This window comes from Taudactylus pleione, unplaced genomic scaffold, assembly GCF_031769625.1.
Source record: "Taudactylus pleione unplaced genomic scaffold, aTauple2 ptg000559l, whole genome shotgun sequence".
Taxonomy (NCBI): Eukaryota; Metazoa; Chordata; class Amphibia; order Anura; family Myobatrachidae; genus Taudactylus; species Taudactylus pleione.
The window spans coordinates 696,952-724,112 of NW_028284961.1; the positions used below are offsets into that span (position 1 = coordinate 696,952).

At 46.2% G+C, this 27,161-nt stretch overlaps 1 pseudogene across 1 annotated transcript; it reads right to left on the bottom strand.

The window, feature by feature from the left end:
- Positions 1 to 2,130: 2,130 nt before the first annotated feature.
- On the bottom strand, positions 2,131 to 24,608 carry LOC148481837 (uncharacterized; annotated as a pseudogene). The gene is made up of 5 exons (XR_015871835.1): positions 24,523 to 24,608; positions 19,324 to 19,702; positions 16,533 to 16,659; positions 6,554 to 6,627; positions 2,131 to 2,518 (listed from the first exon to the last, which is right to left on the bottom strand). The product of XR_015871835.1 is annotated as an uncharacterized LOC148481837 (transcript).
- Between the last annotated feature and the right edge of the window lie 2,553 nt (positions 24,609 to 27,161).

Here is a 27,161-nt window from a genome sequence, read left to right on the forward strand (position 1 = left end):
AATTCCTATTACAGGATGAGTCTCCCATATCCAAAATGTTTGGGACCATCTTAGGAATGGGACCCAAATATACACACAGAATGCATTTATGTTTCATATACACCTTATACACACAGCCTGCATGTCATTTTATACAATATATTCAATAATATTGTGGTTCAAATAAAGTTTGTGTACATTCATAAAATTAATTAGTTTCATATACACATTATACACAGAGTCTGAAGGTAATTTTATACAATATTCTTAATAGTTTTGTGCCTTAAACAAAGTTTGAGTGCATTGAACCATCAAAAGGTTTAATTATCTCAGTCTTGCAAAAAAATTCCGTATTTCGGAATATTTGGATATGGGAGACTCAACCTCTATATGTGACTCTGGACCTCATTCAGAGTCGGTCGTTGCGGCCGCACGGTCGTAAGGGAAAAGGGGTCGGATATGCAAATAATGCACTCGCAAATTGCATCCCTAAGATCGGATCGTTAGCTGGACGACCAAGGGGAGGATGCGGCCGTAAGACAAAAAAACCGTCCCCTTCTCGTACACATTACATGTCATCTCCGGGCATATAAGGATTAATCGAGACCATCGGGAACCATCGGAACTGGTCATAGAGCTTAAGGTTGACCATACCCTCTCTTAAGCTCTACGATCAAGTCAGTGTAAAAACCTCCCATGTCACATGTGCTATGACACTACTTTGTTAATTATGCACTCCCATAAAACGCCGTTTGCATAATTAGGCACGCTTGCGTTCGGATCTCCACTCCCCCGTTTCCAAGCACCTTCCCCTGTTACCACCCACAAACGCCTCATTCTGTCACTCAAACTAATGACCTGGCTGTGTTCAAGGAGAGAGACATTTCTGATCGTAACAGCTAGTTTGCGCACGCGCATTGCGAACTTTACGCATGCGCAGTATAGCGAACATCGGATGCGTACGACCGTGCGGCCGCAATGACCGTCTCTGAATGAGGTCCACTGTCTCTCTTCCCAAAAACCGGGTGCCGCTCCCAGCCCCCCGGAAAAGTAGGCAAGCCTCCCGGCCTCTCCAATCCCCCCCGCAAAAGAGCCCCAAACACCCGCAGCGGGGGGGGGGGGGGCGGAGTTGATGATGCGAATCTCGCTGAATTGCATCATCATAATCCCGCCCCCTGCACCACAATGGCAGAAATCTCGGCATTGTGTAGCGGGGGCAAAATTACGTGAGTGTGTGGCTCCACCTCTATCCCCACCCCAAATGGTGGGTAATGTCCCCAGCCATGCCCCTCTATCGAGCCCCCGCCCCCCTGTTAAGCCAACCTTGCTGCTTCCTCCCGGAAGGGACAGCCAGGATATCGCCAAGTATGATATGGACCCGAGGGTACTTGTGGGCATTATACAGAGGTGCAGCAGTATATAGTGCCGTAAATTTGGTAAGTTTCGATCAGGGATGTGTGGAAAAGGTAATGTATGTAAAGGCCATGCACTATTTACTCCAGAGTTTTGACTATAAAAATGATTCGAATAACACAAAGACGATATAATATTTTCTTTACATTTTTCTTAACATTTTTATAGTCAAAACTGTGGAGTATAACTAAGTATGACAAGAGAGGCACTGCCTGACCTGCCTCACCTCACCGCACATCACTGTTATTCAAACAATGACAACCTGAATTTTATCATATTTTGAGTTCTGCTCCATATGACATTCACATCTATATGAGAAACTTAAATATGTTACCTGTACTTATATTGTGAGAGATAAAGTACTAACCAATCAGCTTCCAGTTTACATTTTGCAGGCTGTGTTTATAAAATGAGCTGATTGGTTGGTAATTTATTTTTTACAATTTTATCTCTATCCCAGCTTTGATACATAGGCCCCTAACTGTAATATTATCCCTTTATTAACCCAACACCCACTGCCCAAGGGAAGAAAATATACCAGAAGTACTTACCGGAGGTGTGCGCTTGTCTACGCAGCATGACTACCGCCAGAATCATCCGCAAAACGGTATTGTATGCAGCTCCGCACCTGTCCCCTGTGCCAGTGGTCTGATTGTGACCAAATTAATTCACAAATATATTTTGTTGGTTTAGTTTTTATTTGAGTTTTTATTGTAAGGTTTTTTTTTTTTTGTCACCATCATAAAGTTATTTGTCAACTGCAAGACGCATAACTGTAACGTACAAACGTACCTAAAGGTTTATCTTCTCTGTAGTGATTTTATTTTTATTTTGTAATTATTATTTTGTTACATCTCTTTCATGCAAAAACCGGTATAGAAACTTCCTGCGTTCAGCGCGTTCCTTCTTTGGGTTCCGTTCCTCTTTCAGCTTGAAATTGACATTTAGCAATATATTGTGTATCAGGTTCAGGAACTGTAAGTGTCTCCCGCGGGTCTTCAGGTGGTCCTCAGCGGTGTAATTCTCCAACGCAAATATCTCCTCTGCCCCCATCCCCTCAAACATGTCATGCAGTTTGAGAAAGCGCCACTCGTCTTGTGGGTGAGGACAATGATGGGGAAGATTCCTGTCAGGGAAGAAGTGAATGTATTTTGGGGTAAGCAGCGAAGATCAGGAACAAACGGGTTTACAGCTTATGTAGGATTTCTGGAAAATCTATAAATGCACACTAGGGGAGAATTTAATTAGGAGCTATGGCCTTGATTCAGAGCCGGACGCTCTGACAGAGCGCTCGCTCTGAATCAGGGCCGTCCCTCCTACCTATTGGAGCGGCCTCCTGGCCGCTCGCATAGTTGTGGGTGACCACCCACAGCTTTAGCTAGCGGCCAAAATGATGGTCGCGATGGTCAAGACCATCGCGACCATCGGGCTTGCAACGAGACCCTGCGGTAGGGTCTCATTGCCGCAAGCCCAGGAGTGCTTTTGGCTCTATCAGAGCCAAAAGCACTCCTACTGACATCACTAGTGATGTCTGTGGAGCCGGCCCCAGACAGTAGGCGTTCCCATCGACCCCTTTGGAGCGAGACCCATAACGATGGCTTGGCCGTCGTTATTAGGGTCTCGCGCATGCGCACGACGGAGCACCATCGACCCGCTTGCGAGCGCTCAGCACTCGCGAACGGGTCTGAATCAGGCCCAATGTACCATTGTGGCCACTAGGGGCTCATTTATTAATGTATTTTATCATTCATTATAAGTGATAAATGGTGCTCCAACCAATCGGCTCCCAACTGTCATATTTATAACAGGTGACAGTTGGGAGCTGATTGGCTGGAGCACCATTATCATACACAGCCAGGTTTATCACTCATTGATAAATTATAAAACTCGTTGATAAATAAGGGCCTGTGTGATTACGCACAATCACAGTACAGTATATGAAGCTTTGTTTATCCCATGGACACTCATTGTGTGAGGCTACACTGGCCCCTTAGTGGTGGATTGGCTATGAAATGTAACCAAAATGAGCTTATTAACAGTGGGGGGGATTCATAGTTGTATGGTAAAAGCATCGCTACCTCATCTTTGGATGGTAATAATGCGATTTAAAGCATTTGAAGTGTCGGCTGTACAACTTTAATAATGATGCTAAAGCTGAAACTGTAAAATGCTGTAAATCACATATCCTGGGTTTGACCTCACACTGTCCCCATTCTCATTGGGCCTGATCCAGAACTGTACACTATAGCAGCTACCATATAATAATATACTATTGCTGCAGGAGGCGTCTTGTGTCAATAGATGCCTCCTGATGGCTTCTGTGATCCGCAGCTGCATCTGAGGACGCAGCATCAGATCACTCAGAGTAACTGTCAGCCATCAGGTTCCTCAGGATGGTCGGTGGTTTCATGCAGCTGAAGACAGTGAAGCTGCGTACAAGGAGGCACCCACTGGCTTCAGCACATCCAGAAAAGGTGCCGTCACGCCTCCATTTTCTGGGATGCCGCCTGCCGCCACCCCCACTCAGCGCCCAAACGGCTTCAGCCTTTAAATTAGGCTGTGGCATTCGGACACGGCGGGCGAGCAGAAGGAGATGTGCACATGCCCAGCACAGATCCCGTACAGGAGCAGCAGAGTATTAACATGATACAATCTTTGTCCCAATAGCACAGATCCCATATAGTAATCGCATAAGAAAGAGGGCATGACACAGGTGACTGGTAGTGCTCGTACTCCATTTGATGCCTACAGTATATGTTTCATAGATTATATAAGCATGATTACTGGACTGTTTAGCTTAATTAATTAATCTATTTATACTTTCACCTCTAGGAAAATTCCTTTCCTTCTTTTATGTTTTTTTTTAGATATAAGATAATAAAAGTTATATTTTAAACATAATAATCATATTATAAACACAAAGATTTCATATAAGAGTTCCCCAAAAAAGGAATATTTCTCTTTTTGCCTGTGCAAAACATTCTATTTGAATTTCTGGTTTCTATTCATTGGAGACCCACCAACACCTATTTTGTAATATAGAGGGTCTCCGCTAATAAATATACTCTAAGGTACTGTTTGTTTATTTACTGTTTTCTTACCCAATAGCTGTGCAGGAATCTTTCCTTAAAATCCCCCCTTTTTCCCTAATTGCTACATAGACATTATATTAGTTTCGGCATTCTGACTGTTTACCCCGACCAGTGTCTATAAATCCTCTCTATGATTGGTGCGGCTTTAATATAAACCAGGAAACATGACACCTAGGGGTAAATTTACTAAGATGGGAGTTCTACTAAGAAGTGATGTTGCCCATAGCAACCAATCAGATTCCAGGTATTATCTTCTAGAAGGTACTAGATAAATGAGAAGTAGAATCTGATTGGTTGCAATGGGCAACATCACTTCTTAGATAGAACTCCCATCTTAGTAAATTTACCCCCTAGCGTGTAGAAAAGGAGAAGTAGCATTGGGCAGTTGTCCTTACAAACAGCAGAAAATTAAATGCTGATATTTATCTTCAGTAAAATAAAAAGAATTAACAATCACTGCAAATGCTCAGGGCTGCTAAGGTTGAGCTTATTGGGCACAGACTCGGGGGATTATCACGCAGGCTAATAGGGAGCCGTAAACGCTTAGGGATTTTGGCCTAAAATTGGTCGGGATTGAATCCCGGGATTGGAAGTTTCCAATCCCGTAATTTGGGGATTGGCTATCAATGATTTTTTTTATAAATTGCCGGGCATCGCTAAGCACCTTCACCAGATGGCTTAGATGCTGCCCGACTCCCCTCCTACTCCCGGCTGTGCGCACTGCGCAGTGTGACATGACAGAGGCCACGCTGCGCAGCCATACGCCAGCTGCACCGCCGACTGGACCACCCGTCAAGCCTTCTCCAAGCAAGTATGCCCCATTGCAAGAATGGCCGCCCCATGACGAGGGAGAGGAGGGTGATTAACTGTGGGGGCTGGCCAGGGGACATTATTAATATATATATATTATTTTTACACCAACCCAATCTCGGGTATCTCGAGATAGAGCGTTTCTCAATCCTGAATCCCAGGATTGAAAAAACAGCCCAGGATTGGCCTCCCTACAGCTAATGGTCCAAGCAGTAATCTTTTCCAGTTTTATCAATACAACTGTGCCCATTTTGTAACCGTAACTAACTGTACATATATATATATATATATATATTAGAGTACCTCACTATATGTATGGTTTTAATGAATAATACAAAAAAATGGCTCTGTTGTCAATTTATGATTTTTATTTCATCCCTCTCAAATGCAACCAACATACCTCCACATGTTGGCCACGCTCCAAATTCACTACAGGTGAGGGGGCACCGCAACATACGATTCCTCCAGGCACCATGGCACCTAACTACACCTCTGCCACCCACTTCTCCCCACTGTATACTCCTGCTAGACTCAGCAAGTGGCCCTAACCCTACAGTATGTAGAAAACCAGTTCTGCATGTCAGATCTCACACCCAGCTCAGATAACAGAGACAGGCCACAATACTGTTACCTGAAACCAGCGGCGTCACAGGGGTAAATGACACCCAGTGCGGCCAATAGACACCATCCAAAAATGAGGCATGTCCTCTCGTGCAAAGGGAGTGTGGCCTGGTGGCACAACCCCATTTCCTTGCTCTGGGGGCGTGCTCAGCACTTTCGCAGATGTTGAGGTTCCCCCTCACACAGCACTACACTGCTAGTTCGGGCACTGCTCTGTGATGTTATTGTGCAGCGCCCGGCTCCCTGTCTCTGTGGAGGAGCCGACATTTAGGTGTCACCCCCTTTGGTAGTGTGACACCTGGTGCAGTCTGTACCCCCTATAGTGATGCCACTGCCTGAAACTCAGATCACATAGTTCTGTACATTACTAAAGGAGACAAAGAAACACGTCACCCATCCGCACACAAAGATCCTTCTCTTTTGTCCTACAGGCACACAGGACATCAGGGCTGATGGCTAAATTACTATAGGGACATATTTAGTGTCCCATACTTTTCTGTACCCAGTTATATAACATCTCTGACCTCCACTTATCATTATGCAGCCCTACACTCCAACACAGAAATTTAACATATCAGCCTAACGTCATTGTGTTATTGTTATTTCCTTCTCCGGTGGTTTCCTGGTTATACATGTACCTGTCAGATCCCGGCAGTTTTTCATAAACGTCTTAATCTCCTCCAATTCTTTGTCTACAAAATCCTTTTTCGCACTGTAAAATAAATAATCCGCAGGTGCGTTACTGACCATTGCATGACATTCCTACATACACACAGGGAAGATGTTCCAGCACTTGTATGAAGGAAAATGTTGTGATTGTCAATAAGTAGTGTTCACACTAGGCCGTTTTAAGAGGGTGCCGTGCCCTGCCCAAACTAATGGCAGCATCTCCACTTCTAAAACCCTCACTTAAGTAAATATACCCCAACATGTCTAGTTTGAATAGTTTACTTCGAAAATAGGGCCCGATTCAGACCTGCTGGCAAGGCTGCATTCGCTCGTAACCGGCCGATGTTCACAGTCTATGCATGCGTATAAAATGCAGTGCGCATACGTGATCCAGTCGCTGCGATTCGGGAAGTGAATGCAGCGAGTACTCAGATGCTCTGCAAGTATTAGTGACAGGACTAATCAACATCGACAGCCACGCCGTCTTGTTGCAAGCCCTGTTGCGACTGAACTTCAGTCACTCAGCGGGGCTCGCTCATGCCAAATCCGGTGCATGCGCAGTGTGCAAACATCGGCCTGCTTGCGTGCGGCCCTGAATCAGCTCCTCAGTGTCCTCAATTTGTGCCCCACTCAGCAATGTAATTAGGGAATTGGGGCAACACCATGGCCACTCAACATAGACACAAATCCGATGGTGTAGACCAGAGGTTCAAAACCTCCATTTCATTCCAGTTTTTAAGTATACAATGTTTGAGTCCAGATTTTTACAGATGTGCCCACACACATCTATTCTCCGTGCGCTACAAGTCGCGCCACGCATAATGCGGGAGCTCTGTGTGACTCAGTTGTGTTGAGCATCTAGATATGATGCGACTAGATTGCACAAGCAGCTTCTGATGATTAAAATGATATGCAGCATGTTCTGTGTGTGACTGCGGCTGTATCTGCATGTGACACGCTAGGTTACAGTGTTACAGCCAGGGGCGCCGAGAGGTGGGGAGCCGGTACAAATTACCCGGGCCCGGGCTTGCTGGAGGTACCCGGCAGGGGCCCGGTTCCGGTACCGCTCCCCCCCTCTTTCACCACGCTGCTGTGTGCTGGGCTACACTGTGAGACTGCTCGCGGATGCTATGAAGCAGCCACAGCAGTCTCCTATGTCTGTGGGGGGAGCGATCAAGCTGATCTCACCCCCCACTGGTTATGCGCCAGGCTGAGGGGGCTCAGAGCGCGCCCCTCACCAGCGAGCAGCGGCGCTGCAAAACTTTTGGGGGGGGCTTTGAAGGGGGCGTGGCCTTGCCTTCTGCGATTAGGCTATGCCCCCTTTACCTGAGCCCACCGCGGCTCTCAGCGAGCCTGGTTACAGCCACTGTAACGTAGCATTTTGCAGGCAGATAAACCCACAGTCGCTCAGAGAACATAGGCATGCCGCATATCGTTTTTACTCAGCAGAAGCTGCTTGTGCTATCGTTGTGCGAGTAAGACGCATTTGAAGGTAAAATGACACAGAAAAAGACGCTCGGTGCTACCGAGTCATGCAGCGGCATGGGACAACTAGAAGGGATGTTTAACGCGCAAGGAGCCTAGATGTATGTGGACCCATATGTAAATCAAATTGACTGAGTAACCTGTGCTCAAGCATGGCTATCCTGAAAATGTGGAATATAATAGCAGAGTTTGGGAACCTCTGATGCAGATTACTCGGCACATTATCAGGTATATAGAGGGGGCTGTGGTGAGGTGCACAATAGAGAAAATATAAACAGGAGGGCAAAATGTGGGGGCACAATACAGAACATATAGATGGGCACATACAGATGTAGAGGGGCACATACAGATACAGAGGGGCACATACAGACTTATTGGCACACATACAGGGATAGGGAGACGCATACAGACATTAACGGGCGATTCAATTGTGCTGTGCACCCCCTGCTGGTTGTCTATGTGAATAGGTGCACGATGGAACAATTCAATTGATTCTCCATGTGGGGGCCCATGAGCATTTACAGCGCCCACGTTTACCATGCTGTGCGTGGCTAAACTCATCTAAAGAAGAGGTTAGGAGGCACAAACAGCCGTTTGGGTGCCCAAACCACCATCGGGTGCTCAAAAAATTGGACTTGAGATATGGAAATCAGCGGGCTGCGAACAGGAATGTGTCCCCCCCCCCCCCTCAGCTTTAGCCATCCAAATGAAGCAACAATTGAATTGCTCCATCGGGCACCTATTCACATAGACGCCCTGCAAGGAACGTGCGCAACAACTGAATCGGCCCCATAGTGGTACTTACAGGCATAGGAAGGCACATACAGACATATGGGGGACATACAGGCATAGGAAGGCACATACAGACATATGGGGTGCGTACAGGCATAGGAAGGCACATACAGACATATGGGGGGCGTACAGGTATAGGAAGGCACATACAGACATATGGGGGGAGTACAGGCATAGGAAGGCACATACAGACATGGGGGAGTACAGGCATAGGAAGGCACATACAGACATATGGGGGCATACAGGCATAGGAAGGCACATACAGACATATGGGGGGCGTAAAGGCATAGGAAGGCACATACAGACATATGAGGGGCGTACAGGCATAGGAAGGCACATACAGACAAGTGGGGGGCGTACAGGCATAGGAAGGCACATACAGACATATGGGGGCCGTAGAAGCATAGGAAGGCACGTACAGACATATGGGGGGCGTACAGGCATAGGAAGGCACATACAGACATATGGGGGGCATACAGGCATAGGAAGGCACATACAGACATACGGGGGGTGTACAGGCATAGGAAGGCACATACAGACATATGGGGGGCATACAGGCATAGGAAGGCACATACAGACATATGGGGGAGTACAGGCATAGGAAGGCACATACAGACATATGGGGGGCATACAAGCATCGGAAGGCACATACAGACATATGGGGGGCGTACAGGCATAGGAAGGGACATACAGACATATTGGGGGCATACAGGCATAGGAAGGCACATACAGACATATGGGGGGCATACAGGCATAGGAAGGCACATACAGACATATGGGGGGCGTAAAGGCATAGGAAGGCACATACAGACATATGGGGGGCGTAAAGGCATAGGAAGGCACATACAGACATATGAGGGGCGTACAGGCATAGGAAGGCACATACAGACATGTGGGGGGCGTACAGGCATAGGAAGGCACATACAGACATATGGGGGAGTACAGGCATAGGAAGGGACATACAGACATATTGGGGGCATACAGGCATAGGAAGGCACATACAGACATATGGGGGGCATACAGGCATAGGAAGGCACATACAGACATATGGGGGGCGTAAAGGCATAGGAAGGCACATACAGACATATGAGGGGCGTACAGGCATAGGAAGGCACATACAGACATGTGGGGGGCGTACAGGCTTAGGAAGGCACATACAGACATGTGGGGGGCGTACAGGCATAGGAAGGCACATACAGACATGTGGGGGGCGTACAGGCATAGGAAGGCACATACAGACATATGGGGGAGTACAGGCATAGGAAGGCACATACAGACATATGGGGGCATACAGGCATAGGATGGCACATACAGACATATGGGGAGCGTACAGGCATAGGTAGGCACATACAGACATATGGGGGAGTACAGGCATGGGAAGGCACATACAGACATATGGGGGAGTACAGGCATAGGAAGGCACATACAGACATATGGGGGCGAACAGGCATAGGAAGGCACATACAGACATATGGGGGAGTACAGGCATAGGAAGGCACATACAGACATATGGGGGCATACAGGCAGAAGAAGGCACATACAGACATATTGGGGCACACAGGCATAGGATGGCACATACAGACATATGGGGAGCGTACAGGCATAGGAAGGCACATACAGACATATGGGGGTCATACAGGCATAGGAAGGCACATACAGACATATGTGGGGCATACAGGCATATGAAGGGACATACAGACATATGGGGGGAGTACAGGCATAGGAAGGCACAAACAGACACATGGGGGGCATACAGGCATAGGAAGGCAAATACAGACATATGGGAGGCAAACAGGCATAGGAAGGCACATACAGACATATGGGGGGCGTACAGGCATAGGGAGGCACATACAGACATATGAGGGGCGTACAGGCATAGGAAGGCACATACAGACATATGTCGGGCGTAAAGGCATAGGAAGGCACATACAGACATATGGGGTGCGTACAGGCATAGGAAAGCACATACAGACATATGGGGGACATACAGGCATAGGAAGGCACATACAGACATATGGGGGAGTACAGGCATAGGAAGGCACATACAGACATATGGGGGGCATACAGAATAGGAAGGCACATACAGACATATGGGGGGCGTACAGGCATAGGAAGGCACATACAGACATATGGGGGGCGTACAGGCATAGGAAGGCACATACAGACATATGGGGTGCGTACAGGCATAGGAAGGCACATACAGACATATGGGGGCCGTACAGGCATTGGAAGGCACATACAGACATATGGTGGAGTACAGGCATAGGAAGGCACATACAGACATATGGGGGGCGTACAGGCATAGGAAGGCACATACAGACATATGGGGGAGTACAGGCATAGGAAGGCACATACAGACATATGGGGGAGTACAGGCATAGGAAGGCACATACAGATATATCGGGGGCGTACAGGCATAGGAAGGCACATACAGACATATGGGGGGCGTACAGGCATAGGAAGGCACATACAGACATATGGGGGGAGTACAGGCATAGGAAGGCACATACAGACATATGGGGGGAGTACAGGCATGGAAGGCACATACAGACATATGGGGGGCATACAGGCATAGGAAGGCACATACAGACATATGGGGGGAGTACAGGCATAGGAAGGCACATACAGACATATGGGGTGCGTACAGGCATAGGAAGGCACATACAGACATATGGGGGGCATACAGGCATAGGAAGGCACATACAGACATATGGGGGAGTACAGGCATAGGAAGGCACATACAGACATATGGGGAAGTACAGGCATAGGAAGGCACATACTGATATATGGGGGGCGTACAGGCATAGGAAGGCACATACAGACATATGGGGGGCGTACAGGCATAGGAAGGCACATACAGACATATGGGTGAGTACAGGCATAGGAAGGCACATACAGACATATGGGGGAGTACAGGCATAGGAAGGCACGTACAGACATATGGGGGGCGTACAGGCATAGGAAGGCACTTTGAGAAATATGGGGGGCGTACAGGCATTGGAAGGCACATACAGACATATGGGGGAGTACAGGCATAGGAAGGCACATCCAGACATATGGGGGGCGTACAGGCATAGGAAGGCACATACAGACATATGGGGGGCGTACAGGCATAGGAAGGCACATACAGACATATGGGGGGCATATAGGCATAGGAAGGCACATACAGACATATGGGGTGCGTACAGGCATAGGAAGGCACATACAGACATATGGGGTGCGTACAGGCATAGGAAGGCACATACAGACATATGGGGGGCGTACAGGCATAGGAAGGCACATACAGACATATGGGGGGCGTACAGGCATAGGAAGGCACATACAGACATATGGGTGAGTACAGGCATAGGAAGGCACATACAGACATATGGGGGAGTACAGGCATAGGAAGGCACGTACAGACATATGGGGGGCGTACAGGCATAGGAAGGCACTTTGAGAAATATGGGGGGCGTACAGGCATTGGAAGGCACATACAGACATATGGGGGAGTACAGGCATAGGAAGGCACATACAGACATATGGGGGGAGTACAGGCATAGGAAGGCACATACAGACATATGGGGGACATTCAGGCATAGGAAGGCACATACAGACATATGGGGGAGTACAGGCATAGGAAGGCACATACAGACATATGGGGGGCATACAGAATAGGAAGGCACATACAGACATATGGGGTGCGTACAGGCATAGGAAGGCACATACAGACATATGGGGTGCGTACAGGCATAGGAAGGCACATACAGACATATGGGGGGCGTACAGGCATAGGAAGGCACATACAGACATATGGGGGAGTACAGGCATAGGAAGGCACATACAGACATATGGGGGGTGTACAGGCATAGGAAGGCACATACAGACATATGGGGGAGTACAGGCATAGGAATGCACATACAGACATATGGGGGACATACAGGCATAGGAAGGCACATACAGACATATGGGGTGCGTACAGGCATAGGAAGGCACATACAGACATATGGGGGGCGTACAGGCATAGGAAGGCACATACAGACATATGGGGGGAGTACAGGCATAGGAAGGCACATACAGACATATGGGGGAGTACAGGCATAGGAAGGCACATACAGACATATGGGGGCATACAGGCATAGGAAGGCACATACAGACATATGGGGGGCGTAAAGGCATAGGACGGCACATACAGACATATGAGGGGCGTACAGGCATAGGAAGGCACATACAGACATGTGGGGGGCGTACAGGCATAGGAAGGCACATACAGACATATGGGGGAATACAGGCATAGGAAGGCACATACAGACATATGGGGGAGTACAGGCATAGGAAGGCACATACAGACATATGGGGGCATACAAGCAGAAGAAGGGACATACAGACATATTGGGGGCATACAGGCATAGGAAGGCACATACAGACATATGGGGGAGTACAGGCATAGGAAGGGACATACAGACATATTGGGGGAGTACAGGCATAGGAAGGCGCATACAGACATATGGGGGAGTACAGGCATAGGAAGGCACATACAGACATATGGGGGCATACAGGCAGAAGAAGGGACATACAGACATATTGGGGGCATACAGGCATAGGAAGGCACATACAGACATATGGGGGAGTACAGGCATAGGAAGGCACATACAGACATATGGGGGACGTACAGGCATAGGAAGGTACATACAGACATATGGGTGGCGTACAGGCATAGGAAGGCACATAAAGACATATGGGGGACATACAGGCATAGGAAGGCACATACAGACATATGGGGGAGTACAGGCATAGGAAGGCACATACAGACATATGGGGGGCATACAGACATATGGGGGGCGTACAGGCATAGGAAGGCACATACAGACATATGGGGGGCGTACAGGCATAGGAAGGCACATACAGACATATGGGGTGCATACAGGCATAGGAAGGCACATACAGACATATGGGGGCCGTACAGGCATAGGAAGGCACATACAGACATATGGGGGAGTACAGGCATAGGAAGGCACATACAGACATATGGGGGCGTACAGGCATAGGAAGGCACATACAGACATATGAGGGGCGTACAGGCATAGGAATGCACATACAGACATATGGGGGGTGTACAGGCATAGGAAGGCACATACAGACATATGGGGGGCGTACAGGCATAGGAAGGCACATACAGACATATGGGGGAGTACAGGCATAGGAAGGCACATACAGACATATGGGGGAGTACAGGCATAGGAAGGCACATACAGACATATGGGGGGCATACAGGCATAGGAAGGCACATACAGACATATGGGGGGCGTACAGGCATAGGAAGGCACATACAGACATATGGGGTGCGTACAGGCATAGGAAGGCACATACAGACATATGGGGGAGTACAGGCATAGGAAGGCACATACAGACATATGGGGGGAGTACAGGCATAGGAAGGCACATACAGACATATTGGGGCTATACAGATATATGGGTGCACATACAGACATACTGTATGGAAGGATGAGACAAGGAAAAAATTTGTGTAAAAAAATAATCTAAATGGCATATAAATTATAATAGTAATGTTAGTGTAAAGGCTATAAATCTAAATATATAAATCTTAAAGCATCCTATAGAAATGGGGTCTGTAGTTAGAATAGACAACTGAGAATTACTAATACTTGACCTCATTTACTTTAAATTGTTTTAAGGTTTATTTATTTGGATAGATAGCTATTTTGCTAACATTACTATATAGCAATCATAATATATATTTTCATGTGTTTGTGTGTACTGTATTTACTTTTTGGAAACTCCCCTCTACAATAGCCTTCCACAGTGTCCCAGGCCAACATTCTACCCCTGTGTCCCAGGTCAATGTTCTACCACAGTGTCCTTGGCCAATGTTCTACCAGTATCCCAGGCCAAAATTCTACCCCTGTGTCCCAGGCCAACGTTCTACCCGTGTCCCAGGCCAAAGTTCTACCCCTTTGTCCCAGGCCAACGTTCTACCACAGTGTCCCAGGCCAACGTTCTACCACAGTGTCCCAGGTCAACGTTCTACCACAGTGTCCCAGGCCAACGTTCTACCACAGTGTCCCATGCCAGTGTTGAAATACTGGGGCTTTTGAGCGAAAGCCTCACAAGCCTCAGAGAAATACTGTGCAGCTGTCGGGAGGAGAAATGAATATAATCGGATGCCACCGAGGAGTAGGACAATTTAATTTAAGAAATATAAAAATGTTGCAATTTTAGTTTGGGCATTTATGTTTGTCAGGTTTCCTAAAGCATCTTTCTGTGGATGAGGCATGGTTCCATGGAGTCCTGCGGTGAGTTAGTATTTCAGTTATTAGAAAATGGTGTCAAGGTGGGGGGAGGAGCACCAAATCCTATCTTTCCTGGGGCAGGCTCAGACTGGGCCGCTGGAGAGTCAGGTAAAACTCAGATGGGCCCCACCGGTTCTTGGTCACACCCTCTATAGCGGGAGGGAGGGGCCTATGACACCATCCACTATAGCAGGGTGCAGTACAGCTTCTTCCCGGGTAGTATTCAAGGCTGTGACTGACCCAGTCCTAAGCTACATGTAGAGGACCAGAGCACACTTCACTACTGGGTAATAAATCCCATTAGTCTCTGCAAAAGAGTTAGAGGAGCATGTGCTGATCTCTGATTGGAGGAGCCCATCACATGCTCCTCTGACCTGTGGAGATAAGCAGTAGTGCAGCCTAATGGGACAGTGGCTCATTGTGAAGCTGTGCCGGCTGACAAGGTGGCTGTGACTTCTTGTGGGTACACTGTGGTATAATGTGGGGGCACTAAATTGTGGTGTAGTGTGGCAGTACATTGTGGTATAATGTGATGGCACTACAGAGTGGCATAATGTGTGGACACTACAGTGTGTTATAATGTGTGGGCACTACAGTGTGGTATAATGTGGATGCATACCACCCAATTGTCCCACAATCAGCGGGACAGTCCCATTTTTCTGGGACCGCCCCTGTAAGGTCAATGACACTGCACTACCCTCTAGAGTGTCTCCTAATATATCAGTATATTTCCACTGTCGGGGAACTCCTTTATGGAGCGGGCTTAAGGTAATACTTTAGGAACAATTTTTGCATATGTCTCTGTACCCAGAGCTATGTTCCCGTATATGTTAGGCTAAAAAGCCTCAGTCAAGGTGGCCAGTCCTGTAAGTGACGATGGCCTTGGGCGACATCCCATTTTAGCCAAGTCACTTACCGTAAACCCTATGACCACTGCAATGTGGAGAACATGCAGACACTTAGCGGTGAGTTGTCACATTTTATATCCAGTATTTTTACACATAGTAGCTCTGTTGTGACACTCACCCCTCAATCAGGTAACAAACATCTCCCAACCCCCGTAGTGCTGTTCTGCGTCTTTATCATTTGTAAATGCTGCAATATACCTATATATTATATACTGCATGTACACAATATACTAATTTCAGATACATGCTGCAACAAACTAATATATCAGATATACTGTACAGGTTGCCATATTCTCATATATCATATTATATATACATTATGTGTTTCCATGATTAGATGACAGTGCAGAGCCTGCTGAGATTACATAAATAGTAATATAAGATTAAGAACCACGAGTGATGGTCACAAAGGTTCTGTACTATGTGGCTGGTTGGTTAGTGGTTTTCACCCGCTGTTCTAGTCACCTTCTCACCTATATACAAATATCGGCACAATGATATCGGTGAAGTTTGGCTCCACGTCTCCATCCTCCAGGCGACATAACATCTCCTCGTACTCTTTGGTCCATTCAACTCTTTGGTCCAAAGGGATAAAATTACCTAGAAAAAGAAGCCATTTATGTTTTATACCGTGATAAAGTGTAAACCGTTTATTTAATTGCCCCTCATTTTTGGAGTAATATACAATATGGAGGAGTGCCACAGCTGCCACCACTAAGTGATATGCCCGTGCTAGCATTTGACTGTGTGGCACTTGCCAGGGCTGGATTAACAATGGGGCAGGTAGAGCTGCAGCTCCAGGTCCCCCATAAAAATAGTCCCCAGGATTTTCTGTGCTGATTTATTTTCCTGTTACAGCCTACCAGCAGCAGTCTGACCAAGGCCCCGACCCCCCAACCACCCGCGCTTCAAACACCAGGCATACTGTCACACTGTGTGACACACGTGGCAACCGTGGCACAGTGGAAGGCTTCATTAGCCCCCCTGCACCGCATAGTGACATGGCTGGCACCTCCTCCGCACTGCCTGATGTCACCTTAAATCACTTGGAACATGCAGTAAACCCCTTCATCCCCACGTATAAGATCCATCTGCCCGCCCAAGGCGCGGTAACTATGAAGGGTTGGGAATAGGGTGTAATGATACTGCAGCTGGAGGCGGACTTCATTCTCCAACTGCACTATAAGGTACCACCTCACACTTGCCAAGGCATGGCATTGATATAGCCAGCACCACTGAGACAGCAGTGAGACACCAGCCACACACAGGACCCAGGCAGCAGTGACTCTTACCCACAACCCCTGGGACCCTCAGCTCTACAGCATAGAACACCAATCTCCAGCTGCTGCCGGTACCCCTCCCCTTCTCCAAACTTACCTGTCCCTGTCTGCACATTCCCCCACTCTCTCCCTATGTTACTGTTGCATGTTCATTGTATTCTCACATTATCTCACACCCTGGCCGGGATCCCTCTGTCATAAACTTAATGTCAGGGCTATCAAACCTGAGAATTCTCATCTGATTGTTCATTATCATCGCCAGTAATATTTTATGGCAGCAATAAGGAATTAAGAGGTCTTAAGAGAAACTGGATGGAAATAAAGTACCAATCAATCGGTTCCTGTCATTTTCAAACACAGCATGTAAATGACAGTTAGGAGCTGATTAGTTGGTAATTTATCTCCGTCCACTTTCTCTCTCTCCAAGGCTTAGTAGATAGACCCTTTAATACCTTTTTGCTGTGATAAGCACATGTTGGTGTAGTGTTGTTTATGGACTTATATGTTAGTAGAATAATTTTACATTGAATTCTGTAAAACGCAGGCAGCCATTAGAAGGACGGACAGCGCGGAGCAGCAGTAGAAGAACATTTAGGGAGGAAGGATCAGTTCAAGTGAGGTTGTAGGTGTTAAAGTCTGTTCCGGGGAAGACCAGTAAGGAAATTATTGCAATAGCCGATGCGGGAGATACAGGTCACTGAATTGGAGGCCATTCTCAAAAGGGGCAGCTGCACCTGCCATAGGACTTGTACAACTTTCAAAGGTGCGATCATTGGTGGGGGCTAAAGACGCCCCAGGCACAGACGCTGGCAGTGGGCATCTCAGTCTTTGCACATTCATATGAATGTGGTACACAAGGAGGGGCTTTGTAGTGGGCATCTCAGACTTTGCACATCCATATGAATGGTGGTACACCAGGGGGGGGCTTCTTAGGGGCATTTGCATAAGGTTGCAGACAGGCGACCGCCAATAGACGCATACAGCTAAAAAAATACTGAAGCCTTTTGATATTATAGCGGGCGCCATACTTGTAGCAATACCAGGTGTAGATTAGCAAATGCTGCATTCAGTGGTGTGATATGGTGACTGTGTATGGTGCACATCAATTGTAACAATAACTACAAAGGCTGTTGATGGTTTGATACAATGTAATGTTTCAGTTCTGGATGCTGTGTTATACTGGATGTATATGGGACTATACTATTCTAACACCCAGTGGAATTATGGAGTTTCTGCAAAATGACGAGTGTCGAGTGAGTTACTTTATGTCACTAATCAGCATTTTCCATTTAAATATTAGGAAGGCACCAAGGAACTCTCATTCTAACATTCTCTTTCCTCCCCGTCCACCTCATCTGTGTCATCAGGGGCATCTTCAGAGAGGAGGGGGCCCGTGTTCACTCCCCGTGACACCCACCGCGGGACCACGGACAGGTAAGTTTAAAATAACATGGGTGCAGGGTGTGCGGTGCGGGGTCCCCCTGGATCTGGGGGCTCGTGTGCCCCGCAGACACTGCACCCATTATAGATACGCCACTGTGTGTCATGCCTGTTTGTCTGTCCCTCCCCCTTAGAATGTAAGCTCTTATGAGCAGGGCCCTCTACCCTCTTGTACTTCTCCCTAATTTACTTTCATCTACTTCTTACACCCCACTAGGGCACCTAACACTTGGTGCTTATGCTCTGCTGCTTATGTGGGTGTTATAGTCGCTAATGTAGCAATATATATTATCCATGTCCTGGTCCTGTATTGTATTGTTCTGTACTGTAAGTCACTGGTCACTTATTTGTTTATGTACTTTGTAAGGCGCTGCGGAACACTTGTGGTACCATATAAATAAACAATAATAATAATATACATGGAAATTAGTGCCGGACTTTTGCTGTATGTTATTGAGTGTGTGATTATGCATATCCTTGGGCCCTGACATGCTGAAAACACATTATTGCAAAGCAGCACGTACAAGCTGGGAAGATAACTTACTCAGCTGGGCGTAAATCTCCCCCGTCTCAAAGCTGTTCATGGTGGTGCAGCCTCGGTTGTCCACCATTGTGATGCTGTTGGTCAGTGGGTAGGATTTCCTCTCCATGGTGAGGCCGCCGTCTGCCTGGGCGGACTCAGCGTATACGGTGAATGGCTTATCATGGAGGGCGTATTTGCAGGAGTTGATCAAGGAGGACTTGCCGTGTCCCAGTAACCCAAACAGCTGCAGGAGGATTCGGTTGTAGCCCTGGCTTCCCAGAGTGCAGTTGTTCAGGTTGAAGGACAGAATGTATTCTCTTAGCTGGTCCACGTCCATCACTGCTCAGTCTTCTCCTAAACTGAAATGGTTCCTCCCACTGCACACAACCCAAATCTGTGACTGAAGTGAAACTTATACATTTTACTTTCACTTTTCACAATTTTACAGCTTGTGTGAGAAAATTAACTTATGCCTCTACAGGATATTCTCATGTGAGCACCGGATCCTCCCAGGACATAGTCACTCAGTACAATGCAACACAAATACTTAAAACAACTTTAGATAAAACTTATAATTGTTTATGACCGGTTTAGACATCAACAGTAGATTGTATTTTATCTGCGATCATCACCCACATACAGAACATCATGGTATTTCCTAGATGAAATGGCTGTAATGTGAGCCTCCAGCTTTGCTCTCCCTGGGGCCCATTTATCACTGAATATTTGAGGTTTAATCCTCAAAATCACCGGTTTTCGGGGGTTTACTTCAAATATTAAGATTCCCCCTGATGTATGAAGGAGGCACTGCAGCAGGTATGCTGTGACCCCTGCATTCCCATAGGGGTTTGTTGAAAAATAATTTTAATCTAAACAAATCACTATAATTAACGACCAGCTTTTTATCATTTGGAGCGGGGTGTTATTCCTTGGCAATTCAAAAATTATGGCTGGCGGTGCACCACAGGAGAAGTACAAGATACTTGTAGGGTGTTGGGTCTTAAAGAGATGATTCAACAAATGGTAAAGAATTTTCCTTTTTGGGTGCTCTCGTTACATATGACAAAATTGTATAAAACTTAACTTTTAAGGTGCATATACACACAACGATTTTTTGAACGATTATCGTTAAACGATATCATTTAACGATAATCGTTTGTAAAAATCGTTCACTTTCTGAGTCAAACGATGAACGATTTTTCGTTCATGCGCATTCACGTTTGTAGTTCAGTCAGACTTGACAACTGAACGATTTTCAGTAAGTTAATATGCAAAAATCGTTTGTAGTTCTAAAAAATCGTTCATTACATTTAGTAAATGAACAACTTTAGTAAACGATTTTACTTCATTTTTTCAAGGGAGAAAATCATTTACTAAAATCGTTCATTAACTAAATCGTTGTGTGTGTATGCAGCTTTACTTTTATCTTTTACAACAGGTTAATGAATGATTAGTATACATACAGGACGGAAGCAGTATGAAAGCCCGGCGGCCACATGGACGGGAGTTCGAATCCCGACAGCAACAGGCAGACAAAAGCAGAGATCCTGGCAGCGGAAGCCCGACAGTGCTGGAAATCCCGATTGTCCTTAGGTAAGTATCCACTAACCTAACCCTAACCCTCCTTAGGGGTGCCTAACCCTAATCCCCCCTCTAAGTGCCTAACCCTAACCCCCCTTCCCTGCTGCCTAAACCTAAGTCCCCTGGGGGGTGCCTAACCCTAACCTCCCCCCGGGGGTGCCTAACCCTAACCCTCCCTTCCCCTAACCTAACCCTAACCCTCCCGGGGGGTGCCTAACCCTAACCTCCCCCCCTGTGTCTAACCCTAATCCCCCCTCTAAGTGCCTAACCCTAACCCCCCCTTCCCTGCTGCCTAAACCTAAGTCCCCTGGGGGGTGCCTAAGCCTAACCTCCCCCCGGGGGTGCCTAACCCTAACCCTCCCTTCCCCTAACCTAACCCTAACCCTCCCTTCCCCTAGCCTAACCTTAACCTCCCCCCGGGGGTGCCTAACCCTAACCCTCCCTTCCCCTAACCTAACCCTAACCCTCCCTTCCCCTAACCTAACCCTAACCCTCCCGGGGGGTGCCTAACCGTAAGTCCCCCCCGGGAGCCCTAAACCTAACCCCCCTGCGGCTCTCCGCTCGCGGCGCCCGGCATCCTTTTGATCGGGATGCCGGGCGCCGGTCTGCCGGGATCGGAAAAATGATAGGCATCTAGATTTAGACGCTTGTCATTTAACCCTCGCAGGGATAAAGCAGCCGGGAAGCCGGCTGTCGGGCTTACATCAGCCGGCTTCCCAATTGCATCCCTACAGGACATATCTGCAAACAATTTAAGCATATATATTGCTGCAGTGTTCTCCTTTATTGGAGAATTAAAGTTAATTGTTAAAAATTATGGCTCAATTAATATAGAAGGCCTGTTAATTTAGCAACATGCTTATCTCTTTATTACTGCAGTTTAAATTTGTCATTGTAGATCTCATGTTGCCTACTTACACAGATCATTCCTTGAAGAAAAAAGTGAAATATAACATTTAAACCACTTTAAATAATCAGTCCTATCCCAGATTGTGACACTAGTTACTATCTATTATAAATTCTGATCAAGTATCTTATTCCCAAAATTAGAATAATGTTGTTAAGTATACAGTCTAATTTCTCTGAGTCACAATTTATATGTAGGAGTGGTTTTAGTACTGCAAAATCATCACATCCCCTTAGTTAACCCTTGTAAATATGAGGGGAAAGTTCCTCACATATATTGTGCAAGTATGTTCCTTCGCTGGTATCCAGTCTCAATATGTAACCCTTGCGCTAATGTCCTCAGAACGGATTGATCCCTACATTCCCACAGGCAGCCGCATCCGCCAAAGAGGCTTCTACATCCGGATATTGGGCCTACACCTGCCATTTTCAGAGCCCGTGTCCCTGCCTGTCCCGGATGATACATCCGGCCGCAATGATCGCATTACAAATACAGATAAAACCATGGTGCATATTTCCAAAATAAATGTATCTTTTCTCAACCAGCAACCTACTATGTATTCAGACGTGTTATTCTAGGAACGATGTATCCCAATTCTCTGCACCCATAGAGTAGATACTTCAAGTAGCTCACATTAAAACATTTTTTAATAAAGCAAAAATGTTAAAACTTGCAGCATACAATGGTTAGTATCAAACATACAGTATATATAGAAATAAACCACTTATTTGTCCCTTACCTGGAGTCAGGGTAAGAAGTCCCACCCAACGCGTTTTATCTGTCCTGCAGACTTCATCAAGGAATTAAGGACCCGGGGCGATTTTTCACACAATATGGACGTTTTCATCTGATCGTAATGACCAATCGTGTGAAGTAGTGTTTTCAGGCACGATTACGATGCGATGCGCGTCCCCGGCGTTGTGTATCGCCATCATAGATCAGATGGTTTTGCCGAAAGATTTCGACCGAACAGTATGATGTGACACATCTTAATACATTGGATTGTATTGTCGTTTGTACAATCGTACCTTTTCTAAATACAAATCGTACAGAATGTCAGGGGAAGAATTTTCAAGGGAATCGTATGCAAGATCGGATCTGATACAAATCGCCCTGTGTATGGGCACCTTAAGACTGGCTCTGAATTCTTCTGTGTAACTCTGAATCAGGCCCCAAGTGACTTTATTATATTTAGTAGCTGAGGACAGTATCACAGAAGGTTTATTCCACGTCAGTTCAACCAGGTGCGTCCACCACCAATGTCAGATTTTTACAAACATTTTTTAGTTATGAGAGGATTTAAAAACGACTACTTCTGCCAAATTTCCAAAAATATAGATTTTTTTCAATTTATTAAACTATTTACTAATCACAGCTTATTTATTCCAATTTATTTGAAGTATCACAGGTGTTTATTAAGGAATCATCATGAAATTTGAACCCATAAGGGAACTTTTCCTCCCAAAGCCAAAAATCCAGACCAAATTACTTTATATGCCTTACTTTTCGAATTACAGCAAAAATTCTAGATTTTAGAATAGAATTAAAAAAACGCAAGGTTGCATCAACATTAGATATCCCATTTTTTTTAGGTGCTTAACAAAGGCGTACATAACTGTACCACAAAAAAATTTGCATGGTAATCTGTTTCATAGTAGATAAAAAAAATAATGAAGTTGTTGTTCGATTACTGTTGTACCCAGGCTCTTACTGGCCTGCTGGGGAGTCGGGGTATTCCCCGGTGGGCACCAGTGACTCTAAGCCCCTCACCCTACCATGGGAGGGCAGTGACTATAGCGCTGTCAGTGTCTGCAAGGTTATCTCTTTCACACAACAAAGATGCACGGCAGGGGGCCCCCAACAACAGTAATATATTGTTTTTATTTATTTTTTTACACCCTGGGACTCTGTTGGCTGCATGCTTGACACAGAGAGGTGTGGGCGGGCTCTGACTAATGCTGGACATACACTCTACAATTATCTGTCAGATATCTGTCAAATCTGTCTGGTGGGAAGGAAAATCTGGTCCGTTTTCTAGTGTTTGGGAGCAAATTTCTATTGTCATTTGCTCCCATACATTACCAGATTTTCATTCCAACCAGCCAGATTGGACAGATATCTGACAGATAATTGTAGAGTGTATGCCCAGCATAAGTGACCAGCCCGGAAGATTTCTAAATTGAGAGAGCAGCAGCTGCAGCATCAGCGCTGCCACTACAGGGTGACAGGAGCAGCCCGGAAGAGCCCATTATCAGCCGGTGAACGGAGATCTGTGTGCCAGTGTGATACCCCTAAAGTGGTTACTGTTCAATTTATAAATATATATATATGTATAATCAATTCATATGTGTACACAGAGAAAAAGGCATGTAAGGTTCAATAGTTGATTTATTTACAAAAGTGTTATATTTAAAACTGCCAGTTTCTGTATATATGTTAAACCCCCTCTTTGGGGAGAACTGGAGCAGGACATCCCCTCATGGAGACCTAATGGAGCCAACCGCTCACTCCTGGACTATGGGAGCTGATGGGTGTGTGGCCAGGGACATGACACTGCAGCAAAGGTGAGAGATCGCCCCATAGAGGGCTAAGTAATAGATGGGCAGAGCGGCATGCGTGGTCGGTGGGAAGCGGACCCACATGAGACCACTGGTAATCTAAGAGGGATTCCCACGGGGGCTGCTGGGAGAGAGCCTGAGGTGACAGGACTAGTGGAGGAATGTAGCGCTTACCGGAGTGCCATGAGGGAAGCCGCTGCTGGGACCGGTGGGTTCTGTGAAAGCTGCCTGAGGTGTGAGGAGCAGGACTTACTGGAGCGTGTGGTGATGGAAGCTGCAGCAGCTGTGAGGATACAAGAAGCTGCCATAGGACACATAAAGCTGCTGGGGACTCTGAGGAGGAGGAAGCAGCAGTGGAGCGGCCCTGATTCCTTCCCCTTTAGGATAAGGGACAGCTGGAAGACTGAATGCAAGGGAGATCTATGTTCCTCCTCTGAGTGGTGCTGGATCCTGTGTGCTGTTCTACGAGGATCAGGTCTGTCAGCTGTGCAGCACCATATTACAGCACATAATTATGCCGTTATATACAGGCACACTAATAAAGAGCTTCACAGTCTTCAGCTTCAAAGTTTTATACAGGAACTGTTAAATGACTTAACTCCAATCTAATAAGCACGGAAGCCTCAGCTACTATATAGAAATATTACCTTGGGAAAGGTCCCTCTCAGTAGAAGGCAGCTTGCTGATATATCACACTTATGTTATATATAGTCAGATAGACTGTGACAGGAAAGAGGAGTTCAGGACTTATCGACAGGCCAGCAAGGAATTGTAAATTATAAGTACCAGCACACTAATAGGCTATCCTATGATGCTCAGTTTGCTATATAGTGAACCTTTATTCCTGTCAGGAACCTACGCCAGTATAGACAGAGTACCCTCTTCAGTGTCAGCACAGGCCCGGGCTTGCAACTTTCAAGGGTCAGTACAGATATTAATCAACAGCATCAGAGATTAGAGTAATATAAATATTATTGAGGTACCCATCCCTTCTAACGTGCACCAACGCGAGAGTACTGGCCGGTGTGTAGGGACTTGAGTTATAATATAAGACCTAAGTACTAGTTAAACCAGGTTATTCTTATGGTGAACTGTTTATATCTGTTGCATGCAGAAGTATATTGCTAACTCACTACATTTACAGTTCAATAAAGAAGCCTTCCCATTTAAATAAAATTTTACAGATCTGAGTGTCATTTACTTGTCCACAGTGTATATTTAAACTTGTATCTTTAATTTCCAAATTGTATCAATTGTTGTGAAACTTGATACTTAGATTGTTTATTTTTTTTCAATACATTTTTTCATTGTGTAAACTTCTTTGGTAAACACTTTTGTTGCCTGTAATAACATTTGACTACTGACAAGAACCAAGGGATAAACCAGACTGGAAAGGAACCCTTTACATCATGCCACACTTTGGGTCATTAGTAAAAAGTGGTTATCACAACTGCCCCCCTTTAGGGGTGAGTATGGGAGTGTATACTGTATCTGTGGCTGATCCCATCTCCCCCCACACCCTGCAGCTCAGTGTCACTCTGTACCAAAGGGAACAGCGCAGGGACAGTGCAGGATATTAGGACTAGTGGTTACCATGGCTGACACTCTCTTGTCCTCACCTCTCTCTCTCTTGTTCTCACCTTTCTCTCTCTCTAGTCCTCATATCTCACTCTTTCTTTCTGCCATCACCTCTTTTCTCTCTCTTACCCTCAACTCTCTCTCTTGTCCCCACCTTTCTCTTATCCTCACCCTTCTCACTCCCCCTTCTCTCTATCATACTCATCTCTCTCTTGTCCTCACCTTTCTCTCTCTCTCTATTGTCCTCACTTCTGTCTCTTCTCTTCTCATCAGGAACAGTGCAGGAGACTACTGGGGTGAGCTGTACTAGTAGTTACCCTGGCTGACTGTCTCTCTCATGTCCTCTCCTCTCACTTTCATTCTCTTGTCGACACCTCTCTCTCTCTTGTCACCACCTAACTTTCCCAATAGACCGCTTTGCAGGAAATGTACAGCCGTTTTAAAAGAAGGAGACAGGTTCTAAAAAATGATGTCTGCGGTGTTTTGCCCCTCCAGCTTTGTCTGCGGCTTCTGAAGCACCTCAGCCAGAGAACTATGAGGGACTAACAACTACTAGATCGCTTTACAGGAAATGTGCAGCAGTTTTAAAGACAGGAGACAGAATATCTGAGGAGGTAAGTCTGCGTTGTTATGCACCCCCGGTTTTGTCTGAGGCTTTTGACGCACAGCAGCGGCAGACAGGAAACTATGTTTCAAGGGGACAGACAACTAATAGAATTCAAATTCTTCCAGGCTGATTTAGTCCTTTCTAGACAGACCGTGCACCGTACCCTGACCACTTGAGCTTTGCCCACTTTCTACTTCACCATGTCATCCATGTTGTCTGGTGATTTAGAAGTGAGGCAAGGTTCGGCTTGAATAGATGTCAGCACCATGATGAGCCTAGAACCACAGTCTTTTCTCCCCAAAGTAAATTGGGTGTCTGTCCCTTTAAATGTTAAACACTTTTTTTTTAGCGCAGTTCTTCTCTCACTTGTAGCAACACCTGACTTTCAATTGTATTTACAGCACAATATAACACAGCACCTGCTTTCACTGCTGTGGAACTATAATGTCCAGCAATCAACATAGCACTTGCTCTTTTCTTTGCAAAAGAAATGTCCAGGCCACATAATTAGACACACCTTGTCTTAATGAGCTTGATTTCAACAGAATAAACCACACAACTTCTTTTAACCTTTCCAATGCTGAAGAAAGTGCACAACTTTTAGCAAACTTCGTAGCACGGTTTTCAG